This window comes from Pleuronectes platessa, chromosome 11, assembly GCF_947347685.1.
Source record: "Pleuronectes platessa chromosome 11, fPlePla1.1, whole genome shotgun sequence".
Taxonomy (NCBI): Eukaryota; Metazoa; Chordata; class Actinopteri; order Pleuronectiformes; family Pleuronectidae; genus Pleuronectes; species Pleuronectes platessa.
The window spans coordinates 1,127,794-1,142,316 of NC_070636.1; the positions used below are offsets into that span (position 1 = coordinate 1,127,794).

Here is a 14,523-nt window from a genome sequence, read left to right on the forward strand (position 1 = left end):
TCCTGACACACCTGAGAAACCAGGAAGCATCTGTTCCTCCCTGAAGAGACGCAGGCTGAAAACCAGACGATCACATTCACCTTCCAAACCAAACTGAACCAAACCAGACCAGACGTCCTGAGTGAGTCCAGCTACAGGAGAGAAGAGTCAAACTACAACCTGCCGACGCTCCACACACTGACCGTGAGTTAACTTTATTTCCCTTTTTAATAAATCCTTTTGTAATTAGAGTATTTGTATTTCTGTGATTATTGGTGCATATGTATATGAATACAGCTGGATAACTATAGCCTGTGCACGAACTTAAAACCTTTCATTGTTTATTATATAATCTTTAATATTAAATATTGAGATTCTAAATTTAACTTTTATCACTTGAGACTGATCTTTACAGATTGACTTGTTGGTCCCTGTAAACAGGGTGGTGCCCCGCGACGATAAGTAATAGTTACAGATAGTATTATTCTTAATTGATAATTTTATTGTTTTCATTAATTATTGAACTATTATTAATTGATAACCGTATCATTTCTAATTAATTATGTTACTATTCTTAATTAATAGCCTTATCATTTTTTATCATTTTTAATAAATAATTTTTATTTTAATAATCATATTTCATGATTATTAATAATTAGCCAACGTCAAATCTACTACTACTATTGCACAACACTCTTAATCAATAAAATGTCTATTTTCCTTCCTTTGAAGGCTGGTGCCCCTAGGTGGCTTTAATGTAAACTAAAGCTATTACTTAATATTAATATAGAATATGTGTCCGACAGCCACATTTACTGAAAAGCCCAGAGTCACACTATATAATGGTGTCACAATAAAGGCATTATAATCACAACAAAATGTTAAAATCATTTGATGATGTCATACTTTTTAGTGCACTCACACAGAAATTAATAAGCAAACTTGAGCTGATTTGAATTTTATAAACCCTCTTTTCATTTTCTGAACTTGTTTCCATTTGTTTGCACTTTGCTGCTGTCTCTTTAATGAGACTTCAGCTCTGCAGTTACATCACAGACTCCCCCCCCCCCCCCCCCCCCCCGCACTACCTTTAATATTAAAATTCCACTTTGAGCTTGTTGCTGCCAAACGACTTTTGACCAGTTATCAAATCCAAGGCTTGAATTATTTTTTACAAAGTGTCCTGACACACCAGAATATGTACAATGAGTGTATGGCACATGAACCGCTGATATTGCACAAGCAGATGATTCAGGCACAGTTAAGAGTTAAAGTTTTAGAGTTCAGTCCATAAGGGGGTGCAATGTTTTTACTGGCAGCAGAGCTGCTTGTACATTTGTTTCAGGTTTTACAGGTTTTATCATCCAGCATCTCAAGCTCCACCCTCTCCTGACACACCTGAGAAACCAGGAAGCATCTGTTCCTCCCTGAAGAGACGCAGGCTGAAAACCAGACGATCACATTCACCTTCCAAACCAAACTGAACCAAACCAGACCAAACGTCCTGAGTGAGTCCAGCTACAGGAGAGAAGAGTCAAACTACAACCTGCCGACGTTCCACACACTGACCGTGAGTTTAACAAACACCTCGACTCAGAGGGGAAGTGAACCTCAGTGAAGTTCATGGAGCTGTGACTGACTGACTGTCTGTTTTCAGCTTCACCTGGAGACTCAATGGCTTCCAGATCAGAAGAGGATCTCTGCTGTCCCGTCTGCCAAGATGTCTTCAGAGATCCTGTCATTCTGTCATGTAGCCACAGCTTCTGTAGAGACTGTGTGAAGAGCTGGTGGAAAGACAAAGTAGTAAAAGAGTGTCCACTTTGTAAGAGAAGATCTTCAAAGGATCATCCACCTTGTAACCTGGTGTTAAAGAACCTGTGTGAGACCTTCTTACAGGAGAGAGATCAGAGCTCTTCACCTGCTCTCTGCAGTTTGCACTCAGAGAAACTCAGACTCTTCTGTCTGGACCATCAGCAGCCAGTGTGTCTCATCTGCAGAGATTCAGAAAAACACACTGACCACAGATTCAGACCCATCGATGAAGCTACACAACAACACAAGAAGCAGCTTCAGGAAACTCTGGAGCCCTTGAAGAAGAAGTTACAGAGTTTTGAACGTGTTAAAGTAGAGTTTGAACAAACAGCAGAACACATTAAGGTCCAGGCCGGACTCACAGAGACGCAGATCAAGGAGGCAGTTTAAAAAGCTTCATCAGTTTCTGGAGAAGGAAGAGGAGGCCAGGATGGCTGCACTGAGGGATGAAGAGGAGCAGAAGAGTCGGATGATGAAGAAGAAGATTGAGTCTCTGAGTAGAGACATAACGTCTCTTTCAGACACAATCAGAACCACAGAGGACGAGCTGAGAGCTGAAGACGTCTCGTTCCTGCTCAACTACAAGGCTGCAGTGGAACGAGTCCAGCAGCGCCCCCTGCTGGATGATCCACAGCTGGCCTCAGGAGCTCTGATAGACGAGGCCAAACATCTGGGCAACCTGAGCTTCAACATCTGGAACAAGATGAAGGACATGGTCTCCTACAGTCCTGTGGTTCTGGACCCAAACTCTGCTCATCCAGAACTCGTCCTGTCTGAAGATCTGACCAGTTTGAGACGAGGAGGGAGACAGAAGCTTCCTGACAATCCAGAGAGGTTTGATCTTTACACCTCAGTCCTTGGATCTGAGGGTTTTAACTCAGGGACTCACAGCTGGGACGTCCTGGTTGGAGACAGTACACGCTGGTCACTGGGTGTAAGAGCAGAGTCTGTCCAGAGGAAGGGAGACGATCTGTCTGGAACATGGAGAATAGTGTTCCATGAAGGTAAATACGTAGCACTGTCACCATCAGGATTATCTGTTCTCTCTGTGCAGAAGATCCAGAGGATCAGAGTGAAACTGGACTGGAACAGAGGAGAACTGTCGTTCTGTGATCTTGATACTAACAAACACATTCACACCTTCACACACACTTTCACTCAGAAGATGATTCCATACTTTAACATTAAAGATCACCCAGTGAAGCTGTTACCTGTGAAAGTCTCTGTGACTCTGGATCAGAGTCGTTAGAGATAAAGATTTTATTCATCATGTTTATTTCTTCAGGAGAAATCTGCTGAATTTAAAAGTTAAACTCGTTATTCTAAAGCTTTGTTTATTTCTCCTTTTACTTCTCACTCATTTTTATTTCTCCTGTCGACTTTTCCATGTGTGAAAAAAGATTTGATTATTTTCTGATCTTTATCTTTGGTTTGTTTTTTACTTTCATGGAAAATGTTTTCTATCATTTAGATTTTGTGTGGATCCATGAAGTCGAGCAAACTGATGAAGATCCACATAAAAACACATTTATCAATAACAGCTGATCATTGTTCACATTCAACAAACTTTATTAAAACTCACACACGAGACATGATTCATGTTTAATCACATAAAGTCTGTTCACATATGAAATAATCCAACATATATGAACATTTGTCTGTTTGATGTGATGAAGCCAAAATGATTCTGTCTGTAAAAGTGTTTATTCAACAGCAGACTAGTGATGTGATTTTAATATTGTGATAAAAATAATAAAATCTATGAAACAGAAACAGAGTTCTGACCTTTTTTAAGTTGAAATGTAAATATTACATTATCTGTCATTAAGTAGGATTTAACACTCAGATAGTTTTATGTTTTTAAATTGAGTTATGTATAAGTTTATTTATGAATTATCCCTAATTTAAATGTTGGGAGCTAATAGTTGTGAACAATAGTTGGGCCTACATGTGAAGACAAAGCCTGAGACCACAAGTCCAACAAAACAACACAACCCACATTTGTTCATTTTTCCAATAAATTAAGTTTATTTGTCAACAGTTGGTTTTACAATGTATTCAGCAGGATCCATGCAGTCAAGCTCTTTATGGCCAATACTAATAATAAAGATATTTCACATCACAGACCACAAAACATAAATAAACACAAACACCAAGCATTCCTCCCCCCAGTGCGTCACACCGAGGTTTCACACCTTTACATATTTACACAGGTTCAACATCAACCTCGCATTAAACTGTTTGATTCTCATTTTGAATATGTCGTTGCATGTTTTCATCACCGAAGCAGTGGTTTGACTTCACTAAAGAAAAGGTCGAAGTAGTAACAGTAGAGCAAGGCACACAATTACAGTTTAAAGATTTCAAACCCTAGTTTGTCCCACACACACACACACACACCGACACACAGACACACACACAGACACACACACCCATCGCAACACCAATCCCAAACCCCAGCGTTAACTGCTAATCATCGTCTCAGGAGAATAAAAAAAGAAATCAACACATGTTACAGTTGTGTTGTACGTACAGCATTAACAACAACACACGTCCTCGCCAACAGTCATCACACCTCAACGCCTACACAACAACACCACACCAGTGTTCGCCAACTTTGGACGTGTTTCATAGACAAAAATGCCTTTTTGTTTTTATCTATAGGTATTTGGGGGGGGGGGGCCACTTCGGTCGAGCTAGCGTAGCGAATATTTCAGGTTCATCCAACAATCCATCAATCCGTCTTCGTATCAATCAGGGTCTTAAAAGTTCGACTGGTCACTAGAAAGTATTTGAGTCCCTGCGGTGAAACGTCGAGGTCAACAGGACGAGGGCGCCCTTCGACCAATGAGAGCGTTCACTGGGGATCGACCAATCCCTGCCTCTTGAGTAAAGTAGTGGTCACGATCAGGTGGAAGTTGGGTGGAGAGTTTGCACTTGTAACTTTCAACAAACGTCACTACGACGGCTGCAGCACCCCCTACTGGCAAGGGACTGAAAATGTAAAGCAGAATTCTTGCATCTCTGCATCTGGACTCGATGCCTGTTAGTCCAACACTTTGGTTCGGACTAGTTATTACAAATCAAATACATTTGATTGACATTAAATTTACCTCGAAAATTCTTTGATCCCAGTTGATTTCACCACCACCAGCCTGATCCCCAGAGGTTGAACCCTCTGAATGACCCCAGGACCTTTTCTCGAGCACCTTTCTAAAGCTCTACACTTCCTGCAGTAAATGATCAGTCTGTTGCTCTCCAGCACTTTGACACTGTGGCTGTAATGAACAGTGCAGCCTGTAGGGGCCACTAGCGGGGCATCATTTGTACAGTAATCTACTGTATTAATGTTGAGGGCTGATTTCTTAACAAGTCATTATCGGGCCCAGTGAGAATATTTCCCACAAGCTGCTGTGACGTGTTGGATGTGAGACGAGCTGCAGCAGCGTCCCACCCGCTTGTTATCGAGGACATTCTGAGCAATCAGTGATAAACTGATTTGGGGACAGACGCACGAGGACCTTTGCATTCAGGTAAACACTAAATCATGGCCACTCCTCCGCCCGTCCTCCTCATCGTCCGTCCATCTTCTCCGTGTCATTAGCAGCGTCTTCCTGTTTCACAAACTGACCTCCCTCTGATGAAGTAAACATTGTTTAACGCTCAGTGGTAGTAAGTGTGTGTTTATCATCGTGTCCAATCAGCGTCCTCGGCTCTGAGTTGAACTTCAGCGTTAACTCTGCGCTGCAGGCTGAAGAAACCCTGCTGTAGTGAAACACAGGTCTAATGAAGGAAACAAACACATCAGAAAAAAACATTAAAGGTGTGTTTGTGATGATTGGGGCCTCGACACCAGTGTTAATTTTAGCAGCTATTTGTGATTTAGTCTTAGTCTTAGTCTTTTGACGAAAAAACATATTAGTTTTAGTCACCTTTTAGTCATTTTTATCCTTCTGTTACAACCCGGCTCGACGGAAGTAACATAAAGTAGACAAACAAGGATTAAATATGAGAAAACTGGGTTTATTGTTACGAATGGTAATCAGACTGGTGAATGGGAGCCATGCGGCCAGCCCTGCTTAGCGACCCCCATGAGTGAAGCCTCCCAGGCTTTTAAGGCAGCAGCAGGTGCCAGGTAACGAGGAGAAGGAGGGGCTGAAGGAGGAGCTCCAGGAGCACTGCAAAACAAGGAGCAGATCTGCACATAACACCCCCCCCCCCTTAAAACGGTTGCTCTAGGCAACCGCCAAGTTACACACAACAAATTAACACCAAAATAAATTGAAATGTTGCATCACATATGCTTCTGACACTTATGACCTTGAAAGGGCATCTGCGAGCACATTGTCCCTTCCACGGATGTGCTTTATTTCCAGGTTAAAGCCCTGCAGAAACAGACTCCATCGCATCAGCCGGTGGTTGGAGTTCCTCATTCTGCCGATGAACACAAGTGGGTTATGGTCGGTGTAGACCACCAGGACCTGACTGGAAGAGACATACACATCGAAGTGGTCCAGAGCAGAGATAAGTGCCAAGGCCTCTTTCTCAATGGTAGAATAATGCATCTGATGAATGTCAAACTTCTTTGAAAAATAACAAACAGGATGCTCAACCCCTGACGAGTCGTCTTGAAGTAGGGCAGCACTAACCCCAGCATCACTAGCATCGACAGCCAGTTTAAATGGCCTGTTAAAGTCAGGGGCAGCCAGGACTGGGGCACTAACCAACAGGGCCTTCAGATTCTCAAATGCCAACTGACACATCTCTGTCCACACAAAATGGACCTTTGGGCTAAGTAAGCTAGTCAAGGGGGCAGCCGCAGTAGCAAAGTTCTTGCAAAAACTTCTGTAATAGCCGGCCATGCCAAGAAACCGTTTCAGCTCACGCCGAGAAGTAGGAACACCGAAACAGCAAATGGCCTCTACTTTAGCGCCGATAGGACAGACTTCCCCCCGCCCAACAACCTTCCCTAGATACAGTGCCTTGCATAAGTATTCACCCCCCTTGGACTTATTCCCATTATGTACTGTTACTAACTGGAATTCAAATAGACTTAAATAGACTTTTTCCCGTTTGATCAACAAAACATGCATAGTACTTTGGAGGTGCAAAATAAATTTTATTGTGACACAAACAATAATGAGAACAAAAAAGTTGACATCTGTTGGGTGCATAAGTATTCACCCCCCTGTGTCAATACTTGGTAGAACCCCCTTTCGCTGCAATTACAGCTGAGAGTCTTTTGGGGTATGTCTCTACCAGCTTTGCACATCTAGAGATGGAAAGGTTTGTCCATTCTTCTTGGCAAAAAAGATGAAGCTCAGTCAGATTGGATGTAGACCGTCTGTGAACCGCAATCTTCAAGTCTTGCCATAGATTCTCTATTGGATTGAGGTCTGGGCTTTGACTGGGCCATTTTAAGACATTAACATTCTTTAATCCAAACCATTCCTTTGTAGCTCTGGCTGTATGTTTAGGGTCATTGTCGTGCTGGAAGATGAACCTCCGCCCCAGTCTCAAGTCTTTTGCAGACTGCATCAGATTTTCTTCAAGGATTTCCCTGTATTTGGCTCCATCCATCTTTCCCTCTATTCTGACCAGTTTCCCTGTACCTGCTGAAGAGAAGCATCCCCACAGCATGATGCTACCACCACCATGTTTCACTGTTGGGATGGTGTGCTCAGGGTGATGGGCAGTGTTGGGTTTTCGCCACACATAGCGTTTTGCATTGAGGCCAAAAAGTTCCATTTTGGTCTCATCTGACCAGAGCACCTTCTTCCACATGTTTGCTGTGTCTCCCACATGGCTTCTGGCAAACTCCAAACGGGATTTTTTATGGATCCCTTTCAACAATGGCTTTCTTCTTGCCACTCTTCCATAAAGGCCAGATTTGTGGAGTAGACAACTAATAGTTGTCCTGTGGACAGATTCTCCCACCTCAGCTGTGGATCTCTGCAACTCCTCCAGAGTAACCATGGGCCTCCTGGTTGCTTCTCTGATTAATTTTCTTCTTGTCCGACTCTTCAGTTTGGGTGGACGGCCTCCTCTTGGTAGGTTTGCGGTTGTGCCATATTCTTTCCATTTTCTTATGATGGATTTTATGGTGCTCAGAGAGATGTTCAAAGCTCTGGATATTTTTTTATAACCTAACCCTGCTTCATATTTCTCCACAACTTTATCCCTGACCTGTTTGGTGAGCTCCTTGGTCTTCATGATGCTGTTTGTTCAGTAATGATCTCCAACAAACTCTGAGTCCGTCACAGAACAGGTGTATTTATACTGAGATTAAATTGCAGACAGGTGGACCCTATTTACTAATTATGTGACTTGCAAATGTGACTTGTGAATGCAATTGGTCGCACCAGATCTTTGTTAGGGGTTTCACAGTAAAGGGGGTGAATACATATGCACTCAACACTTTTCAGATTTTTATTTGTAAATAATTGTGAAATCCATGTAATATTTCCCCCCACTTCCAAATGATGCACTATTTTGTGTTGGTCCATTACATAAACTCACGATGAAATAAATTTTAATCTGTGGTTATACCATGACAAAATGTAGAAAAGTCCAAAGGGGGTGAATACTTATGCAAGGCACTGTACGTCACAGTGGCCTGTCCAAACTCACACTTGGCAAGGTTCACAGTCAAATTGGCAGCAGCCAGCCTACCAAATACTTCCTCCACCTGAGCTATGTGCCGAGACCAGGTGGAGCTATAACTAACTATGTCATCAAGGTATGCTTCACAATCTGCAACCCCTTTCAACACCAGGTTAACAAGCCGCTGGAATGTGGCAGGTGCATTTCGCATTCCAAAAGCCATAACTGTATACTGACAGAAGTCATCTGGAGTCACAAAGGCAGAGATTTCACGAGCTCTCTGAGTAAGAGGGACCTGCCAGTAGCCTTTCAAGAGGTCTAACTTAGTGACACAAGCTGCAGAACCTACTCTGTCAATGCAATCATCTAGACGGGGAAGAGGATAGCAATCAGGCTTTGTGACAGAGTTGACCTTGCGAAGATCAGTACAAAATCGAGGTGTGCGATCTGACTTATCAACCAGCAAACACGGGGAGCTCCATGGGCTAGCACTAGGTTCTGCAATGCCATGCTGCAACATGTAATCCACTTCTTTGCTCATCAGCTGGCGTTTCTCAGGATTTACCCTGTAAGGGTGTTGCCTAATAGGTGCAGCCTCCCCGACATCAATGTCATGCTGGAGAACATTGGTACAAGTAGGCACATCAGAGAACAGGGCAGGATATTTACAAATAACCTCAATAACGTCGGACCGATGTGATGACTCGAGATAAGACAGATGGACCTCCAAATTGGCTACAATTTCTGAGTTCGGAAGCCTAGCACGAGAGACCCCACGTTCAACAACACCATCAATGTCCTTTTCACCCACAGGAATCGAAGTGCTCAGCACAGCAACCGTCTTCACCCCTGAGAGCCCAGCCTGGCTCCTCTCACAGTACTGTTTCAACAGATTAACATGACAGAGACGTGTTTTACGCTTTCGTTCTGGAGTCTTTATCACATAATCCAACTCACCCACCCGACGCTCAATCACATATGGACCGCTAAATCGAGCTTGCAAAGCAGATCCCGGAAGTGGCAGCAGCACCAACACCTTGTCACCAGGAGAGAACGCTCGATGCTTTGCCCTTTGGTCATACCACCCCTTCATCCGTCCTTGGGCTTCCCCCAAGTTCTGCCTCGCCAGCTCACATGCCTTGTTCAGCTTTGACCGAAAATTACAAACAAAGTCTAGCAAATTTGTGGCGGGGGACTGGTTTGCCAACCATCTCTCTTTCAAAAGTTTCAAAGGGCCCCTCACAGTATGACCGAACACCAGTTCAGCTGGACTAAAGCCAAGGGACTCTTGATTGGCCTCTCTAGCTGCAAAGAGGAGCAAAGGGGTTCCCTCATCCCAATCTCTCTCAAACTCCTTACAGTAGGCTCGTAACATGGACTTTAGGGTCTGATGAAACCGCTCAAGGGCCCCTTGAGACTCTGGATGGTAAGCAGATGAAGTCTGGTGCTCAATAGACAACTGCTGGAGAACCTGAGAGAACACACGGGACATAAAATTCGAACCCTGGTCGGTCTGGATAACTCTTGGCAGGCCAAACACTGTAAAGAACTTAATATGGGCCTTGGAAATGGCTGAAGCAGTGATTCTACGTAGAGGGATAGCTTCAGGAAACCGGGTAGCTGTACACATGATTGTCAATAAGTACTGGTTACCTTATTTAGTACGAGGAAGGGGACCAACACAATCAATCAAGATACGCTCAAAAGGCTCTCCTATGGCAGGGATAGGATGTAAAGGAGCTAGGGGAATCTTCTGGTTGGGCTTACCAATAGTTTGGCACACATGACATGTTCTACAATGCTCAGCAACATCAGATTTCACACCAGGCCAAAAGAAATGTCTCAGCACTCTGTCTAAAGTTTTCTTAATCCCCATATGACCAGCAAGACAATGATCATGAGCCAACTGCAAGACATCCTGACGATAGACACTTGGCACTACCACTTGAAACACACTACTCCAATCATCATGACAGGACGGTTTTGGAGAAGTCCACTTTCTCATTAACACACCATTGTTTACAAAATAGCAACAAGACACAGCTGTCATCTCATCATCAGGGACAACCTGGTCAAAAAGAGAAGATAAGGTTTCATCTCCCCCCTGCTCACACTTGAGCTCGTTACCAGAGGGAAACACCTTACCAAATCCCAACATGTCACCCTTCGCCAGAAATGTGTCAAACAGTGCAATATCAGAATCAGCTTCTTTGTCTTGTTTCTTCTTCTTTGACATGGCACGGGTAGTGACACAGACAGGGAATGCTTCTGGGTATTGCTTCTCAAGATCATCTGGGCATTTTGACACTACAGGAAAAGGAACAACCTCAGGAGCCGCAAGCACCCTACCACCGGCTAGGTCATTTCCCAAGATGAAGGACACCCCTTTAATGGGAATGCTTGAACACACAGCTACAGCTACTTCCCCAGAAACAAGACCAGTTTCAAGGGGAAGGTTATTTATAGGTAGAGACAGATACCCCCCACCAAACCCTTGGACGAGGACACTGGAACCCAACTTAGACTGGTCAGAAAACGGTAGGAGGTCCTGTAGAATCAAAGACTGAAAAGCTCCACTATCTCTCCAAATCTTAATCGGTTGCTTGGTTGAAGGATCAGTGACAAGAGACACAAAACCATCCATAAGGAAAGACGAAGAACCAGGCAGCTCACTCTTTTGAGCGGGTTGGTCGATGTTTTGGATGACAGCACCATTTTTCACAGTTTTTAGTAAGGCAACAGGCTTATAAGACTCTTGTTTCTTACTCAAGACAGGGCAATCTGCAATGAAGTGACCACTGTTCTTGCAATAAAAACAAGTCCTCTCTAATGGAGTACTCACAGTAGCCGATCTTCTAGTGAAAGCTGTAGAAACGGTGGGAGGAGGTTTTGAGCTGGTGGAGGAAGTGGTTGGAAACTGAGGTCTATTAAAACCAGTCCTTCCTTTTCGCTCACCTTGGTCGTTATCAAAGTTTACCTTGAGCGTCAATACAAACTTGTCTGCTAGAACAGCAGCCTTATCAAGAGTGGTCACTTCTTGCTGATTGAGATAAGTACACACGGCAGTAGGCAGACAATCTTTAAAGTCCTCCAGCAGAACTAATTGTCTAAGATCTTCCTTAGTTTCCGCCTTCTGTGACTTGCACCAAGAGCTAAAACTGATCTCCTTTTCTCTTGCAAACTCAACATAAGTTTGTTCATCCAGCTTACTGAGGCCTCTAAAACGCTGGCGGTACGCCTCAGGAACGAGCTCATAAGTTCTTAGAATAGCACCTTTAACTTTTTCATAGTCCTTGATATCCTCAATGTTTAAAGCAGTGTAAGCGTCTTGTGCTTTTCCCACCAGAACGCTTTGCAAAAGCGATGTCCAGGCATGTATTGGCCAGTCTGACACAGTAGCCACTCGTTCAAAATGAGCGAAGTACCTCTCAACATTTTTCTCAGCAAATGGAGGTACTAGTCTGATGTTGCTCGCTACATTAAACTGAGCCGAGGCAGAACTGGATGAGCTCAAAGCAGCATGCTTAAATTCAAGCTCTTTTAGGAAACGCTCATGTTCTAGGTGCATTTGTCTTTCCCTAAGGATACGCTCTTTTTCTTTATCCTCTAGTTCTAATTCTCGAAACGCCAACTCCTTCAACCTGAACTCCAGCACAGCATCTGACATTTGAGGAAGATCAAGTTGATGCTGATATGCTGGTAAAGCAGACGGCTTTAGGACGCCTCCTTCTGCTAGGCTAGCCTTAAGTGCTTCTCTTAAATTATCTTTAAGACGTTTATCACCACTGGCAATCTCAATGTCATAATGGCTGGCAAGGCTAAGGAGCTGTCCTTTAGTGAGCTGACAAAGCAACTCCTCCGAGGGTGCACTAATAAAGTCATCGATAGCCTCCATACTAGATAACTTCAGTAACCAAACATAACCAAAATACACCAATCGCCGTTACCCAAGGTTTAAACTTAAACCAGTACGCCCAGTACACACCTCATCCAACACTACAGCTTATCACAAATTCTCTCTACTAAATGATTCTTGAACCCATGATCACAGAGATAGGCCTAGTAACTCCCATCTAGCTACTAAGTAGCACAAAATATTACCCATAAAAACCCATTACCAAAATGGACCCTGCTGGTAATCAAGACCAAGGCAACAACAACCTCCGGGAGAACTAGCCCACCAAGTCAAGCTAGACACCACACACACCGCACCTGACAAATCCACAAGCTATACAAAACAAAGTTAGGACCCTGGACATGTTACCACAACTGTCCCCATAAAGCAGTCACTAACTCAAATAACTTTACAAATCAATCACTGCTGAGCACAGTGAGCAAGCCTCCGAGTGCAAATGATCATCTAAGCAAGCCCCCTGGTACCTGCCTAACTTCAAACTAACCCTAACTGTCTTCTGAGGCGTGCCGGGCTCGAGGCCTCTTTAAAGCAAAGCTCAGTTAACCTCAGCCATGTGACCAAGGCCCTGAAATGCTCGCCCCCACCAGAGAACAAGTCTCCACCCAGGATTACCTCGAAAAAAACAAATAAATAAATAAATATAACAAATAGTGCACCGATGGAAGGACAGATTGCTCTGCCCAGCTGGCACACTCCCTAACTAACCAGGGAGATCACTCACAACTTAAAATCATAGCACTCAGATTCAATGCTCACCATACTCACCATGACAAGAAGCTGCTCACAGCCACCCTACCAAACACCACCAAAGCATACCGGGTTACTCTGTCTAGGGGAAAAATAGAAAAAAAATAACTCATCCAGATTGATCCCGGACCAGTCCCCAATATGTTACAACCCGGCTCGACGGAAGTAACATAAAGTAGACAAACAAGGATTAAATATGAGAAAACTGGGTTTATTGTTACGAATGGTAATCAGACTGGTGAATGGGAGCCATGCGGCCAGCCCTGCTTAGCGACCCCCATGAGTGAAGCCTCCCAGGCTTTTAAGGCAGCAGCAGGTGCCAGGTAACGAGGAGAAGGAGGGGCTGAAGGAGGAGCTCCAGGAGCACTGCAAAACAAGGAGCAGATCTGCACATAACACCTCTTAGTTTTAGTCTAGTTTTAGTCGACGAAAACAAATTACATTTTAGTCTAGTTTTAGTCACATTTAATAGCCACATTAAACTCCTTTTCTATAAAAACATATAGCTGCAGCCTAATAGCTTAAAAATATATATTTAATTTTAAATGTGAAAACAAAAAGTGAGAGCAGGTCAGACTGGAGCCGGACACAGAAACTGAAGCTCTGTACAAACCAACTGCAGCTTCTGCTCTGATCAAGAAGCTGAGGCGCTGATCTCTGAGCAGCTGAGACCAGAGAAACTCTGGTTTTCACTGTTTCCATAGTTAAGAAGCAGTCGGTCACTGAGAGGCTGCTCCACGAGAACGCGCTCTGCTTTCACTGTGTCTCCCTGAGCGAGTGCGCGAGGTGGGGGGCGGAGCTACGGACCGGAGAGTATCTGGGGCGCACACACACACATACACACACACATACACAGACACACACACTCGCCCGCTCCTGATACTTCATGACGGCCTGATACGATGATGTTTTAAAAATTATTGTGACTTAGTCAACCACCAACATTTTCGTCTCGTCTCGTCAACGAAAATTAAAATAGATTTCGTCATAGTTTTTATTTTCAAAGATTCGTTTTCGTTACGTCTTCGTCTCGTCTTCGTCATGGAAAAAAGTTCGTTAACGAATATATTTCGTCATAGTCTTCGTCAACGAAATTAACACTGCTCGACACATCGCTGCTGAAATGTTTCAGGATGTCAGTTTTGATTTTGAGTGTGTTTACCCCGACCGGGGATTGAGTCCACAACTTAAAAATAACACCCGTCTGTTAAATGAAGATATCCTTCATCTTTAATAAGTACTGACGTGGTCATTTTGGTTAAAGTTAATTATTAAATTAAATTTGTTAGAACTTTCATGAGACTTAATCAATAAATTGTCTCTTTTCCTTCCTTTGAAGGCTGGTTCCCCGAGGTAGCTTTAATGTAAACTAAAGTTATTATTTAATATTAATATTAAATATGTTTCTGACAGCTACATTTATTGAATGCCCAAAGTCACACAATATAATGGTGTCACACATAAGA

The 14,523-nt window shown here is 43.4% G+C and overlaps 2 protein-coding genes and 1 pseudogene across 3 annotated transcripts in view; 1 reads left to right on the forward strand and 2 right to left on the reverse strand.

The window, feature by feature from the left end:
- Positions 1-14,523, reverse strand: part of LOC128450548 (zinc-binding protein A33-like) — a 383,902-nt gene that overhangs the window by 163,036 nt on the left and 206,343 nt on the right. The window lies entirely within an intron of this gene.
- The window catches only part of LOC128450549 (E3 ubiquitin-protein ligase TRIM35-like), a 377,361-nt gene that overhangs the window by 156,618 nt on the left and 206,220 nt on the right, over positions 1-14,523 (reverse strand). The window lies entirely within an intron of this gene.
- LOC128450546 (zinc-binding protein A33-like) lies at positions 7-3,564 on the forward strand (annotated as a pseudogene).